This window comes from Excalfactoria chinensis, chromosome 1 (genome assembly GCF_039878825.1).
Source record: "Excalfactoria chinensis isolate bCotChi1 chromosome 1, bCotChi1.hap2, whole genome shotgun sequence".
Lineage (NCBI taxonomy): Eukaryota > Metazoa > Chordata > Aves > Galliformes > Phasianidae > Excalfactoria > Excalfactoria chinensis.
Genome location: NC_092825.1, coordinates 66,778,374 through 66,792,749, shown reverse-complemented (window position 1 = coordinate 66,792,749; position 14,376 = coordinate 66,778,374). Strand labels below are relative to the sequence as shown.

Here is a 14,376-nt window from a genome sequence, read left to right as displayed (position 1 = left end):
CTGTTCCCTCCCGTCTTTCCTCCAAAATGGGGAACTATTTATAGTTCCCAATTAATAGTGAAGGATGTCACATAGGTCTTGCTAACTTAAGAAAACATCTTCTCACAGATCTACACTAGGGATAATCCCAAAATGTACTGCAAAGTGCCTGCCCGTATAACACTTGCTGTGACCATTCCTTTGCAAAGTCTTTCCTCCCCTACCCTCCACCCTCAGCTTCCCTGCTGGGAAAAATTAAGCATGTCAGAGAGAAATATAAATTGTTTCTCTACTGAGTAGAAATATCTGCATGTATCAGCTATTCCCAGTTCTAAAAGCACTGAAGTAAAGGGATTATTTCTACCCATTACTAGCAGGGAGCTTCTGGAAATGCTCTTTTGTGGTTGAAACACTGCAGCTATTTTCTTATCGCATCCACTCGTTCATCTGGCACAGAGCAAGCACATGGAAAAAAAGTGCCTAATGTGTAACCAATTAACAGAAAGCCATGTATGCCTGCTGTATTGTTAAAGCAAAATTATCTGAACATGGATAAGTGGTTGCAACGTGACACACTACAACACCATGTTTTGATTCAGTGTAAATGTTTATTGACTAAACAAAATTACTGTAATGTAATCATAATAAACATTAATGATCAGTCATCTATGGAACTTGCTTTCTGAATTAGTAAGTGGTAATGCACGCTAATGTGGCAGAATTATGTTGGCTGAACTCATGTTTAACCAGAGCTTCTGTCTCGAGGGATTAAACACTTTCAATTGCAGACAAGTATATTTTTAAGACTGTATTCTATAATTAAATTAATCTGACAACTTACTGGACAAAGGGTTGGTGTATTATGATAAAAAGGTTTTGGTTTTTTTTAATTGCATAATTATTCACCAGGGATTTCTCTAGCTGGAATAAATTAGGGCTTATAAAATAAATTAATATTCTTCCTGTTTTTAAATAACACAGAGCCAGTGTTTCCAGTCCTTGTCAAGATGTGGTTGTAGTTCACCCAATTTACCACCATCCCTCCCATAACCTAGATATCCCAAAATGAAACAGGACTTTACAGCAAAGGAGAAGAGTTCCAAAAGCCTTTTTATTTGGGGACCATGTTTAGCTACAAATCTCAATTCAAAATCAAGTAAAATGATGAGAACAGCATATAACATTCCTCTGTTTCGCTGTTTACACTGGACCAGCTCTTCATCTGAGCACTAAAGTGCTGGTTTTTTGTTTTGTTTTTTTTTGTTTGTTTTGGTTTTTTTGCCTGAAATAATTATTTCTCCACTAATTCACAACTAATAAGATCAAACACTTTCTTCCAAGCAGATTTGTAAGTTATCATAACTACCTTTGAAAGGCAGGAAATTTAGAACCATAAAGCCTGGTAGTGTTTTATCAAAGGTGTTCAGTGCTTGATGTCAGCACAGTTGACCAAGCAGCCTAGCAGATGTTACTAATGAGAAGTCACTCATTGATCAAGCTTGTGCAAAGGAAGGTTATAGGTCTCAGACCAGTTTGCATATTCTATAATATCAATATAATCAAGCTGCAAAAATAGCTGATAAGTTCTACCCTTGATCCCCAACTCTTTCTGTAACTTTCATTTTTAGTCCACCTCAATGCTCCCCTTTACTTACATCAGCACATCTTACCCACATAATCTTACTTTTTAAAACATCTCCCCTGCTAGATGTCTTGGAGTTATAACTGAACAAAAAATGAGAAATAATTTTATCTCTCAAGAGTTGCTACTGTTTTTGTAATGTTGGAATTTGAAAGACAACGTTAAAATGTTTACTGAAACTCACTACAAGGTCACAAATACTTCATTTGCCAGTTTTTATGAGCAAAGCTATTAATTTGTGAGAGGTGACACTTATGGAAGAACATGAAGAATTCCTGTAGGTGAAAAACTGCAAAATAATACATTTATCAAAGACTATGAAGTACAGAAAACTAGAGGAAGAAAGAGAAATATAAAAGGAAATGGGAGGGAGTTGGGGAAGTCAGATCTTTCCACAGTAAATTGTAACAGCTGGGTAAAAAATATAGTAGGTAACATTTGAAGTTTGAAATGTAGCTAAAAAGCTTCCTGTTCATTTTTCCTTCTTATTCACTATGTCTATACTTTATAGAGATTTAATTCCCTTGCCTGATATAGCATACAGACCTTCGAAATCCTAGTTAAAATCTGCATGGCAAACATCTCATAGCACGGTTCAGTGATGCAATGTGACCTTCAACTTCTCTGTACCAGATCAGAAAAATTGAGGTCACATGAAAGAAAGAAATTATCCAGCATAAATGAACTCTATGAATTCAAATTTGCTCAAAAAATTCTGGCAGGTTAGCTTTTCATCCAAAAGATTTATTTGACATCTAGTATCTCCTGCCCTCCCGATGCTGACATAAACAAGAATTTATGTCTTCTCGCTGCCCCCGTGTACTTTGACTAACTTGACAGCAATGGGATTGTGCATCACTGCATAAGCTAGATCAAATTTTTATTGCTGGGCAGTTTGCTTGCATGCATATTTGGTAAGAAATGATTGTGAGACCACTGCATCATTATGAAGGCTTCCACCCTGAACACTTCATCACCTTATCTAAAGGTTTTTTCTATATCCATATATCTTTAGCTGCACACCACAAGCATGCACAAAGCATCATCCTGAGACATAATCAACATTTTAAACATCTGGAAGATAAAAAATCCTACTTCTAATGTACAAAATCTAACAACTGTATGATACTGAGGGAATGAGGCATGCTAGTCCATTAGACTGCATGAAACGCTACTAAAGGATCATAAGATGGACTTAACAACATTGGTACCCACATCTTTTTGAATTACGTTGGTATCCATATCTTTTTGAACTTTCAAGCATATGTGTGCTAACTGCTACATAAATCTAAAGATACAAATGCATCAGTTTTACACACACTTACCCAACAAGGCCATACTGTTTATTTATTCTTCTTCCCTGTAGCACATCACAAAAATTGAAAACTTTGAGAAATTCTATATTATTTCTATGTTGAAGTATTCATTTGTGTTGCTACAGTATAAAGAACTACTGCAACAGTAACGACGTGAAGGTCTGAAGTGAAGCAAGGAATAGATGGAAAGATGGATTTTTGCTTATGTATTTGTTGTTGTTGTTTGCTGCTGTTTATTATTACTGTTACTATTGCTATTATTACTATTAGACAAAGAAAAAACAACCTGGTAAGTTTTCAGGCTGTAAGCCCTTCAAGTAACCTCAAAGAAAAGTTTGTGCACCCAGAAACTTATCATTTTATGCACCTTCAAACAATATTCTCTCTGATATGTTTAATAAATATTTGATAAGAAGTATATAAACAAGAAAGTGCAGAGTTTGAGAAAGATTTGAGAGGACAAAGCTAAGTCAGCTGTGGAAAGCAGAAAGTACATACAGTAGAGAAGAATATACAAACTACAAATAAATGCTACGGTAGGACATAGATAATGTTGTCAGACAAGAATTTTCTTCTATAGCTGTCATAACTTAATATAGCTTAAAACTTAATCTTTTCAGTAAATCTCCATTTTTTTCTTCAATAGTCTTTATTGAAGATAAATAATAGCTCTTCCCAGCAATGCAAACACCTAACTTAAATGCTATGAAACAAAACCAACTTGGTTGGCAAGAAAAAAATTTGTTTAGATTGGTATTTGTGCTGTAATTAATTGTAAACAATATTAATTGGCCACAATTAATAAATTAATAAATTAATAGTTAAAGAATTAGCTATTCTAGATGTCTCTCAAACCAGCTTTACCTTTTTTAGAAGTGGCTTAGATGTCAATCCTGAAAAGAATTCAGAGCCAGCATGAAAAGTCCTTCCATTCTCTCAGAAGGTCAACTAAAAGTATGCAGCACCAAACAAAGCAAAATACAGAACATTCTCACCCACTTACTAGGTAAGTTTTCGCTTACAGTGACAGGCAAGTGTTAACTCTGGAAATCCCATCAGCATAGCAAAACATTTGACAGTGTTTACTGCCCCTTCCAATTGAGCATAAGATTTTTCCTTAGTTTACAATTATTTTTAGGTGATACTTCTAATGGTACCTAGATGTTACTATTCTGTATTTAGACATCCTCACTGTCTCTTCAGTACATAACTAATTCCTTTGCACTGGTCTTACACAAAAGGAAGATAAGCTTTTTTTTAAGTGATAAGAAAATGAAGCATGCCAGGTAGTCAGAGGGAATAAGAAACAAATTTGATATGTGAAGCTAGTTATAATTGATTGCTTCAAAATTACTCATTTTTTTGTTCCTATAAATGCAGTTCATCTTCCCGATTTAACTGTAGTGTAACACTAAATATTTATAGATGGGAAGCCATCAGGTATCAGCAAACAATCAGTGAGGCCACCACATGCAGAACAAAACTTATGACACTCATAAAAAAAGACCTATATCACTTGAATTTATATAACACTAGTATGCAGTATGATACTACATCCAAACTCTACAGCTCTACTTGCAGACACCTATTGAATTAAATGGGTTTCTTCTTCTTTTCCTTTTCCTCTCTCTCTCTTCCCCCCCTCCTTCCATTTTTCCTTCGGTATTTTCCTTTGTAGATCTTAACAGCATACCTTTTATCATGACTAGTAGGGCTCTGACTGCAAAGATAAGGTTACAACTGTGAGTTTGTCAAGTCCGCTTAATCTTTCTGTCAAGCAAAACAGTATGTATAATAAATCCAGATGCTGAGACAAATAAAGCTGCAAACAGAACCGCAACTTATTCTGCTACCCAAACTGTCTCAAAAGAATTTCCTTACCACCAAGCAAGCTCAAAAAAAGAAAAAAACAACAAAAAACACTCCCATCACCCAGTGGACACACTGGAACAGGGAAGATAATATTAAGCCTTCAGGCACTGCTTTTTTTCCCCAGCTTACAAGTTTAACCTAAAAGCTCACCTACCAGTTTAGTGACATTCCTGCATAGACAACATGAGGTTTCATCCCCAGGGAAATCAGTCAGCACCATAACTCACACTGACCTCAAGCTAAGCAGGGATAGAATCACACATTCAACGTTTTTTTTTTAGGTTGGTTTTTGTTTTTGTTTTTGTTTTTTTTTGTCCCAAGCAGAGCATCAGTTCTTACTATAAAATTCTCTTCTGAAGTATTCAAAAGTTGTCCACCTTCTGTTGTGAGTCACCTTTCTTTCCCTGTGGCACTCAGCCTCAGCAGAGGCTGAAACTCATTTCTCAGCTTCTAAACACAGGGTAAAACCCAGTAAACCAATGGAATAGTTTTCAGGAAAAAACAACAGCAAAATTAAACAAAACCTTGTTTTCTTCATTTTTCATCCAATAGGTCACAATAAGCATGATATCCATGCAAAGGTACATAGCAATATTAAACAGATGTACATCTAAAGCTACAGTGGTGTCCAGATTATCATATATCGAAGCCAGAAATAAATGAGAAGCTGGGACCTTCAGTATCCTCTGAAGCTGTAATGATCAGCCTGCATTGTAAAAACTTTGCTCAAAGCCTCCTTGGAAGAATACATGCCAAAATTAGGAATTTCAGCCTCAGACTCTAGCAAGTGGCTTCTCAAGTTTGGGGCAGCTTCCAGAATTGGAGCCTAAAGTGACACTACAGAACACTGTTAATACAGAAGGGGGAGAAGGAGTGGGAGTTGGGAATGACCTTGTACCATTTTCCTGGGCATCCTTTGTTTGAACCTACCCGAAGTTTCACCTTCTTATCTGCATGAGCATTGTGGTGGCCAGCTGAGTGGCACCATAAATGCCTGAGAATCACAGAATCATTTCTGTTGGAAAAGACCTTCAAGATCATCGTGTTTTGGATAATTGTGGTGAGAACAGACACCAACTATCCCCTACAAGAAATTCCTGGTGAATAATTCTCTTGAAGCTCTGGCCCTTATGAGCATGATCCTGCAACACTGTGCCAAAGGCAATATAATCCTCAATGGTTGTGGCAGCCAGGGAAAAGAGGAAGCCCAAAGCCTCCAGTAGGCTTGATTTCAGAGTTTGAAAAGCCTAGAGAAATACAAGCACTGCACAGCATACATAAAATGTAAGGCTAAAAATTTACTGTATATAAGATATATTTTTAATTACAGGCTTCTGCATAGGGAAACATTATCCACGGGCACTGAATAACCACCCCTCCTTGCTGGTGATTGCCCTTCCCCCTTGCTGTACTCACAGAGACAAGGCTTGTGCACAGAGGTGAGCAGAATGCATTGTCTCAGAGCTAATATCAAAGATCTGAAATCTATTTTTGCCTCTGGCAACAATTTCCAATGAGACACTTTGTAGATCATGAAACAAAGCTTTACTTAGACAATTTCAAGACTACCTACAAGTTTACTGAGGGACAATCTGTAAGAAATTTAACAGGATGGTTCCCTCAGAACCAATTCTAGCTTACTCCCTTTCACTGATAGATCTGCAACACCTTTGACATGGTCCCACACCACATCTCTATCTCTAAGTTGAAGAGATTTGAAGAGTTAACTACTCTGTGGATACAGAACCGGTTGGATGGTTGCAGCCACAGTGTTGTGGTCAATGGCTCTGTGTCCAGCTGGAGGTTGGTAATAAGTGGAATCTCACAGGGGTTCATCTTGGGATGATTGCTCTTCCAACATCTGTATCAACAACCTAGACAGTGGAATCAAGCACACTCTCAGCAAGTTTGCTGATGACACCAAGCTAAATGGTGCAGCCGATACAACAGAAGGAAGGAATGTTATTCAATGGGACCTGGGCAATCTTGAAAGTCTAGTGAGATTCAACAAGGCCAAGTACAAGGAGCTACACTTGGATCACAGCAATCCCAGATATGTGTACAGGCCAAGGGAATGACGGTCTTTAAGATCTCTTCTAACCCAAGCCATACCATGATTCTATGATCTGCCATGTTCTTTGAATGATTAAAACAAATACAACCTTCATTTCTGATATAGCATGAGAAAAAGATCTCAAGGGAGTGACTATATATTTAGGGTTTCCAAAAGGCAGAGAGGGAGAGATGATTTTTTCTTCAAAGGACTAAGAATACAGAGAGTAGCGTGACATAAAGAATTGGCTTGAGAATCAAATAAAAATGAGTATAGTCACCACTCTAATGAAAACACAGAATAATTGCTAGAAGATAGAATTCAGTGCAGGCCACTAATTCCCAGAGCCTGTTGGACACACAGTCCCAGATTCTCAGAGGCACTTGCAGTCTCTGGGATAGTAAATGGCAGCACTCACTGGATCCTAAATTTCTTATGAATGTGTGCTTTGACACATCATATTCCACATTCGCAAGATTAGAGGATTGCTATTTCTCACATGATCATCTGCTCTTGCTATTACTCACCATCTTTAGTCACTGTTTGCATATGCTGTGAAAATTATTGTCATCATAGATCAAAGATTATGCCTCCAGAAGACAGACTGTGGGAAGAGGAAAAGAAAATCTCAAAAAATATTGGTTGCATCAATATCACATAAAGTGCATTCAGTAATAAAGAATGAACAAGGTAAGACTTCCAGAAAAAGCTGAGAAGAAATACTTTCCTTCCTTGAAGTATTCTTGTTTCTTACATCAGCTTTTGTAAGTCAGTTATTACATTTAGGTCTCTTTTAAACATACCTTATCTTTTATAGCATTAGTGGAAGAGCTTATATTAGTTTCAGTCAGGGCATACTGGTAATACTGACTGCCAGCCCCTCTTTTGATGAATCAAAAGCTTTTATTTTTTCTTTTTTTTTTTCCTATAATTTTCTCTTTGAAAAGGCGGTTGCCAGTTTTTAAAGTGTCAGGCTTAAGTAGTGTATATATTGAATAGAATTTGTGCCTTATTACAGTAATTTCCAGCAATGATTCTAAAATGAAGGTCTTTTGGCATTAGTTTAACAATTTTTCTGCTCTCTTATTGCCTTTTGGTTAGTCACTGCTGACTCCAACATTTCTTTGGTCGGTACTTTCACTCACATATTCTGAAGTTATTCCTTTATTTTTTTTTTTCCTTACAAAACAACAACAGCAACAACAATAAAAACAATAAATCAAAGAGTAAGACCCACATTTTCCAAATTAATTTTTTGCAGTATTTTTTTATCATTAAAATGTTCATACTGCCCCAACAACTTTCTTCTTTCTTTTTTTTTCTTCCCCCACAAAAAATCTTAAGTTTTTTCTTTTTAATTATAAATCCTACCTACACTTTTTCACATTCCTGGGCATAAAAATATCTGGTTCTTTTCTGCAGCTCAGCTGCACCAATGAAATCAGGAGATGCGCAAGAAAGCTGCCAGTTACAAACATCGTTTATTTTTTCCTTCATAAGCAAAGGGAGTTCCAGCTTGTGTGACATGCCTGGCTCACAAGGTTGTAAGAGGTGTGTCTTGCTATAATGGCTGCATTGTTTGCCTGGAAAAGGGTTATGTTGGTGCAGAAGTTGGCAAGAAATGATGAAAGATTCAACATGAGCTGGCAGTGTGTGCTTGCAGTCCAGAAGGCAAACCATATCCTGGGCTGTATCAAGAGAAGTGTAACCAGCAGGTCAAGGGAGGTGTCTCTGCCCCTCTACTCTGCTCTCGTGAGACCCCACCTGGAGTACTGCGTCCAGTTCTGGAACCCCCAACACAAGAAAGACATGAAGCTGTTGGAGCAGGTCCAGAGGAGGGCCTCAAAGATGATTAAGGGGATGGAGCTCCTCCCACATGAAGACAGCTTGAGAGAGTTGGGGCTCTTCAGTCTGGAGAAGAGAAGGCTTCAAGGAGACCTTGTAGTGGCCTTCCAGTACTTGAAGGGACCTACAGGAAAGCTGGGGTGCAACCTTTTGTGAGGGTAGGTAATAATAGGACAAGTGAAAATGGTTTTAAACTGGAAGAGGGTAGATTTACACTAGATATCAGGAAGAAATTGTTTACTGTGAGGGCGGTGAGACACTGCAGTGTGAGGTTGCGAATGCTCCCTTCCTGTAAGCACTCAAGGCCAGGCTGGATGGGGGTTTGTGCAACCTGGTCTAGAGGGAGGTGTCACTGCCTATAGCAGTGGGTTGGAACTAGATGTTCTTAAAGGTCCCTTTCAACCCAAACCATTCTATGACTCTAAATCCGAAACCTCAACTGTAGACACAGTGAACATTAGGCTGCTTGGATCCCCTCTTTTCCACCTCTCTGAGGTGCATCCATAGTCACAATAACATTTTGGTCTATTACTTGCACAGTCTGGAGGCAACATTATTTATCCTGTCTTTATTTTCATCATTATAAGAGTCTGTTAAGTCCCACAAAAACGTGAAACATCTGTAATTTTAAGAAAAAAAATACATTTTAAACAAAATTGGAGTTCTAATTGCAATAATGTCTACCAAAGAATGAGTGTTCAATTATAGCTGAATTTCAAACTCAAACCAAACCAGTCAGAGCAGTATAAATGCTTACAGCTATACTACACACAAACACTTTTTATCAAGGTCAGTTTTGACTTTGAACATTGAAGGAAAAAATATAAAGAAACAAAAAAAAAAGGGGAAAAAAAAAAACCACAACTACATTACATTTAAAATCCATGTAAGCATACAGAATATATACTCAGCTCTACCAAACAATGACTTCAATCCATATACTTAAAGAAAAGCTTAAGGTTTAGTAAGAGCAGTATAAAAGTACCGCTTACACGTTTTCCCTGTAGCTGTACTACTGTTAAACATTTATTCAAACCAGAAGAACTTAAAAGCACAGTTTAGATCTCACTGTGGCTATTTACTTTTTGAATTCCTGCTCTAACAATGAAAAAGGGAAGTCACTTTCATTTCACATTTCAAAGTCAGTTCTACTGCTATGTTTTTTTATCTGAAGCCACTGAAACAAACAACTTATTTGTGTTAAAGCAACTTTTAAAAGGAACTTACTTTGTTACAGAATCTTCGTCTGTTTTAGTTCTTTTTAAAACCCTCTTCAGCAAAGCACTGAATTTGAGATAAAACGGCATGTTCTTTTAGAAAACATGCCAAAGATTAGTAACAAGTCTGTGAGAAAAGTCACACTTTGATCCTAAAATGCCTTACAGAAGCACAGCTCACCTCTCTTCTGAAGAGGTGTAGGGACAGAGGAGAGCTCCCTACAGCCTCTGGCCCCTTAGTGCTGCTCAGGAAAGAGCTTTCACTCTTGTACCCAGCCACATAGGTTGGACTTACAGCATGGAACAGACCAGACCAAAGCAGCTCAGTGATCACTCAGCACAGGGACCGAGTAACAGACTAAGAGCTCATCAAAAAGGACACACAACACACATCAAAAAGGACAGGAGACTCTTTGATGTGCACTGCAATGCCTTGGTGGTGTCATCTGAAATCTGTGGGAAGGGGAAAGACATCCACCTGGAAATGGGCTTTTCCCTCAGATTTGGGGCAAACTGTTTAGTTACAGCACAGGCACAGGATGAGAAGCTTGGCCTCTTTTGTCTGCGCTGAATTGCGGCCTCTGGATGGATGACTTCTACCAGGGTGCGTTCCCAAGGGCAGCTGTAGGGGAGGAATTGCAGGAATGCTGGCAGCAGCTCCCCGCTGGACCAGCTCCAGACTGCACTCTGGGCTACCGCAGCTCCTGTGAGCTTCGGTCAGCCTCAGCTAAACCCTGCCCTGCTCCTACCTGCAAATCCAACCAGGCAATAAAGTGGCAGGACCACCAACTGGGACAGCTGGACATGTCAGAATGGAAGTTTCACGGACAAGAGCAATTCAGCCCCTTGTGCACATGCACAATGATACAGATCTTAACGGCATATCATGTTTTTTGGTCACTCAAGGCTGCAGCCTTTATGGTTTCGTAGAAAAATATGCTGCGACACTGAAAAATCAAACAAATCATACACATTTTATGGTAGCAATGAAGAAGAATCAGTTTTTCAATTGGCTGGTAGAACGAGGAGGAAAGAAAACCCTAAAAACGCAGCATATACAGCTAGAGACATCCTGTATGAGATTTTATGGCTTCTAGTTACAGTGCTGCAGGTTTCTACACCCACAGTTTAAGCGGTATCCAGACAACCATCTGACGCTGCAATCTTACCAGCGCTTTCCCTTTCCCAGTGATGTTTTACAGCAACGTGAGCTTCAGGCTTGAAATGGGTCTCACATGCAGAATGTTTGGTCCTCCCACAAAATCAGCAGGCATGACCACGAGAGCACAAACTCACCCCCCAACCATCAGACAACACGTTCTGGAAGTACAGAATCCTCCCAAACTGAGTCATATCCCTGTGTAAACAGCCACAGAGCTCAGTGCTGAGACCAATGAGCCAACAGCCTCATATATTGCTGGTTAGGGCATAACCCCACTGGAGGTTAGGGCATAACCCCCCTTCCTCATCGTGACCTTTGAATCCTATTACTGTGAGAGCTTGTAAAAATGAAAGAGCCCTGCAGAAGGGATGTGCTCAAACCTCCACTTCAGGCTGGCTCAAAGTCAGCACTTCCTCAGCTCCCTGGCAGAGCTCTCACTGCAAACATCCCCTCGCGTGTCCCCGAGGGGCACATGGGACACTGCACAGCACACACTCATACACATACACACACACACACAAGGAAGAAGGCTGGAAGGAAATCCCAGACCAATTGGCCGTCGATCCACCTTCTGCCGAAGAACAGCACATTCACTTCAGGTCCTTGGGAAGAGAAGCCCACCCAGGGATTGGTTGAACACACATATACCCACATGAGGCTCCACACAGCTCTCCGCGGATCCTTACAGCTCGACGCGAACAGCCCTCTCCCTCCCGGCTGCTTTTGCCCTTCCCGGGGAAAACCAGTGCAGGCTCCCGAGGACAGGAGCCAGGCGGGGCCGCCGCTCAAAGCCTCTCTGCCCACGCCTCCTACGATCCCGGGCGGCCGTGCCGGCCTCACGTACCTGGCGGCGGCGGTGGGGCCGGCGGGCACTACAGGTGCTTCTCCAGGCCGGGACGGGACGAGGCGAGCGGGCGGGCGGCAGCAGCAGCAGCAAGAGCAGCACCGCCCCGGGGCCGGCCTCACCTGCGGGCGGCCGGAGGAGGAGCGAGGCCGGATCCGGGGCACGGAGCTTGCAGCCCCCTGGAGGAGGCGAAGCTCGAGGCGGCCGCCCTCACCTCAGGCACGCAGGGCGGGAGAGGCCGGCAGCGTGCCCCGCGGAGGTGTGCGGGGAGAGAGTCTGCCCGGGGCGACTTAGAGCCAGTGTGGCCGAGGGGTAGGCAGAGGTACAGCAAAGTCTCAGATCCGCCCTGGACTTTCGCTTTCCCTTCTTGTTGCGGGATTTGGCAAGAGGCCTGAGGCTGAGGTTGCTGCTGCCCCTCAGGGTCAATCACCGTACTAGATCCACACTCACATAGCCTGGAGTTTAACTGTATTAGTCCAGAGGGGAGTAGGAGAATAAAACGGGATGCAAAAGCAAGATATGGAAATTAATCTCATTTTAATACCTCTGTTGTTGAGGGGAAAATAAAAATCAGATATTTAGTTTTTGGGAGTTGCCATCTGAGTACAGTAGGGAGCAGTGAATGTCCAAAGAAGGGCAACAAGGCTTGTGAGAGGTTTGGAGAATATGTCTTGTGAGGAGCAACTAAAGGAACTGAGGCTGATTAGTCTGGGGAGAATGCTGAGGGGAGATGGGACCTTACTGCTGTCTTCAAATACCTGAAAGATGATTGCAGCAAGAGCGGGGTTGGTCTCTTCTGGGGGTGTTCAAGGAAAGACTGGATGTTGTGTTGAGGGACATGGTTTAGTGGGAGCTATTAGTAATAGGTGAATGGTTGGACTGGATGATCTTTTAGGTCTTTTCCAACCTTGGTGATTCTATGATTCTATGATTCTCACTGGTGACAGGATGAGGGAAAATGGCCTCAGGTTGCAACAGGGAAGGTTTAAGTTGGATATCAGGAAAAACTTCTTTATAGAAAGGGTTGTTAAGCACTGGAATAGGCTTCCTGGGGAGGTAGTTGAGTCACCATCCCTGGATGTGTTTAAAAACCATTTGGATGTGCTCAGGGTCATGATGTAGTGGAGGTCTGTTAGCCATCTAACAGACATCTCTATGCCATTAAGATACCAAAGTACCATTAGCATCCTAATAAAGATAAAAGACTTAAGCTTAAACTGTCCCAGTTTTGCCTGAGCCATTCTGTTTTCAAAGTGCTTCCTCGTACTCATGATGAGAAGTGGTCATTGCCAGAAAGAGGGTGGGGTTTAGGAAGTGAGCTGAAATACATCAAAGGAGAAAAAAAAGACACAAAAAGAGGCACCAAGACACCACTTGACTGAGTCACAAATTTCCAGATGCTTCCATGATTCCAGGAAAATGCTGCTGGACTCCCCTTCCTTGCTGCCACTGTAGAGGAGAGGCTGGGTACAGCCAGAGCAACATCCCCCTATGGCTACAGCTACACTGTATGTCCCTTCTGCCACATTTCCAAACAAAAAGCAGCTCGCTGTGAACTCATATCTGCCTCTCAGTAGTCACCCCACAAAGTTAAAATTATTGTGAACTTCTGCTAAGTGTGCAACTTTGTATTTCTGCCATTAGATTACATATCATTTCTTTCTCTTATCCACAGATTCCTAGAATTCTTTCCATGGGGTATTTCAGTCATTCTCTGTTGTAACAGTAGGTCTTGGCTTCATGTCATCAGCAAATTTCATTAGCGTTCATTGGTTTTTGTGCCAAGGTCACTAATAAAATTTTAACTAAGATTAGTTCTGAGATCGGTCCCTATGGAACTGCAATAGGAACATCCATCCAGAGCTTCCCTTTCAGCTCACACTATTGTCCTTACTTTTCATTTCTTACATTCATCCACATCTCTTCATCTTAATTAATATTTTCTCGCATGGCATCCTCTCTAATGTTTTATTGAAGTCCAGATAGATTCGATCTACTGTATTTTCATTGTTTGAAAAAATGATTTATCAGAGAAAGATATGGGCTTAGTCTGGTATATTCTTTCCTTGGTGGAGTCCTGTTGCATTTTAACAAGTTTTGTGTTTACTTCCACATCTTTAATTAGTTTTTCATTCAACATTCGTTCTAAAGCTTTGTGTACTAATAAGTTCAGATAAAAGAGCCTGTAGTTGCTTCGATTGCTTTCTTTTCTCACCAGGTCCCCCCAAAAGTCTCCAGACTTTTCCAAGTCTTTCCTGAGCTGTTGTGTCCTCTAGGTCTGACCTAAAATTAAAGCTCAGCATGCTTGTGATTGATTTTGGACTTACTCCTCGGGCTGAAAAAGCCAAATGTTATATATGTTTTTTGCTTCAAAGACAGCCTCAGAGGTCTCTTTTGCAAAACCTTGCATTCAAATTGCATGGTGCCCAGATTTATTTACCATCAT

General features: G+C 40.6%; 1 protein-coding gene across 2 annotated transcripts in view; it reads right to left on the bottom strand.

Moving 5' to 3' along the window:
• ARHGAP8 (Rho GTPase activating protein 8) overlaps window positions 1-12,063 on the bottom strand; it is a 74,912-nt gene extending 62,849 nt beyond the window's left edge. For both annotated transcript variants that reach the window (XM_072346018.1, XM_072346026.1), the window contains exon 1: window positions 11,931-12,063. The gene's annotated coding sequence lies outside the window, so the exon portion shown is untranslated. The remainder of the gene's footprint in view (window positions 1-11,930) is intronic.
• Between the last annotated feature and the right edge of the window lie 2,313 nt (window positions 12,064-14,376).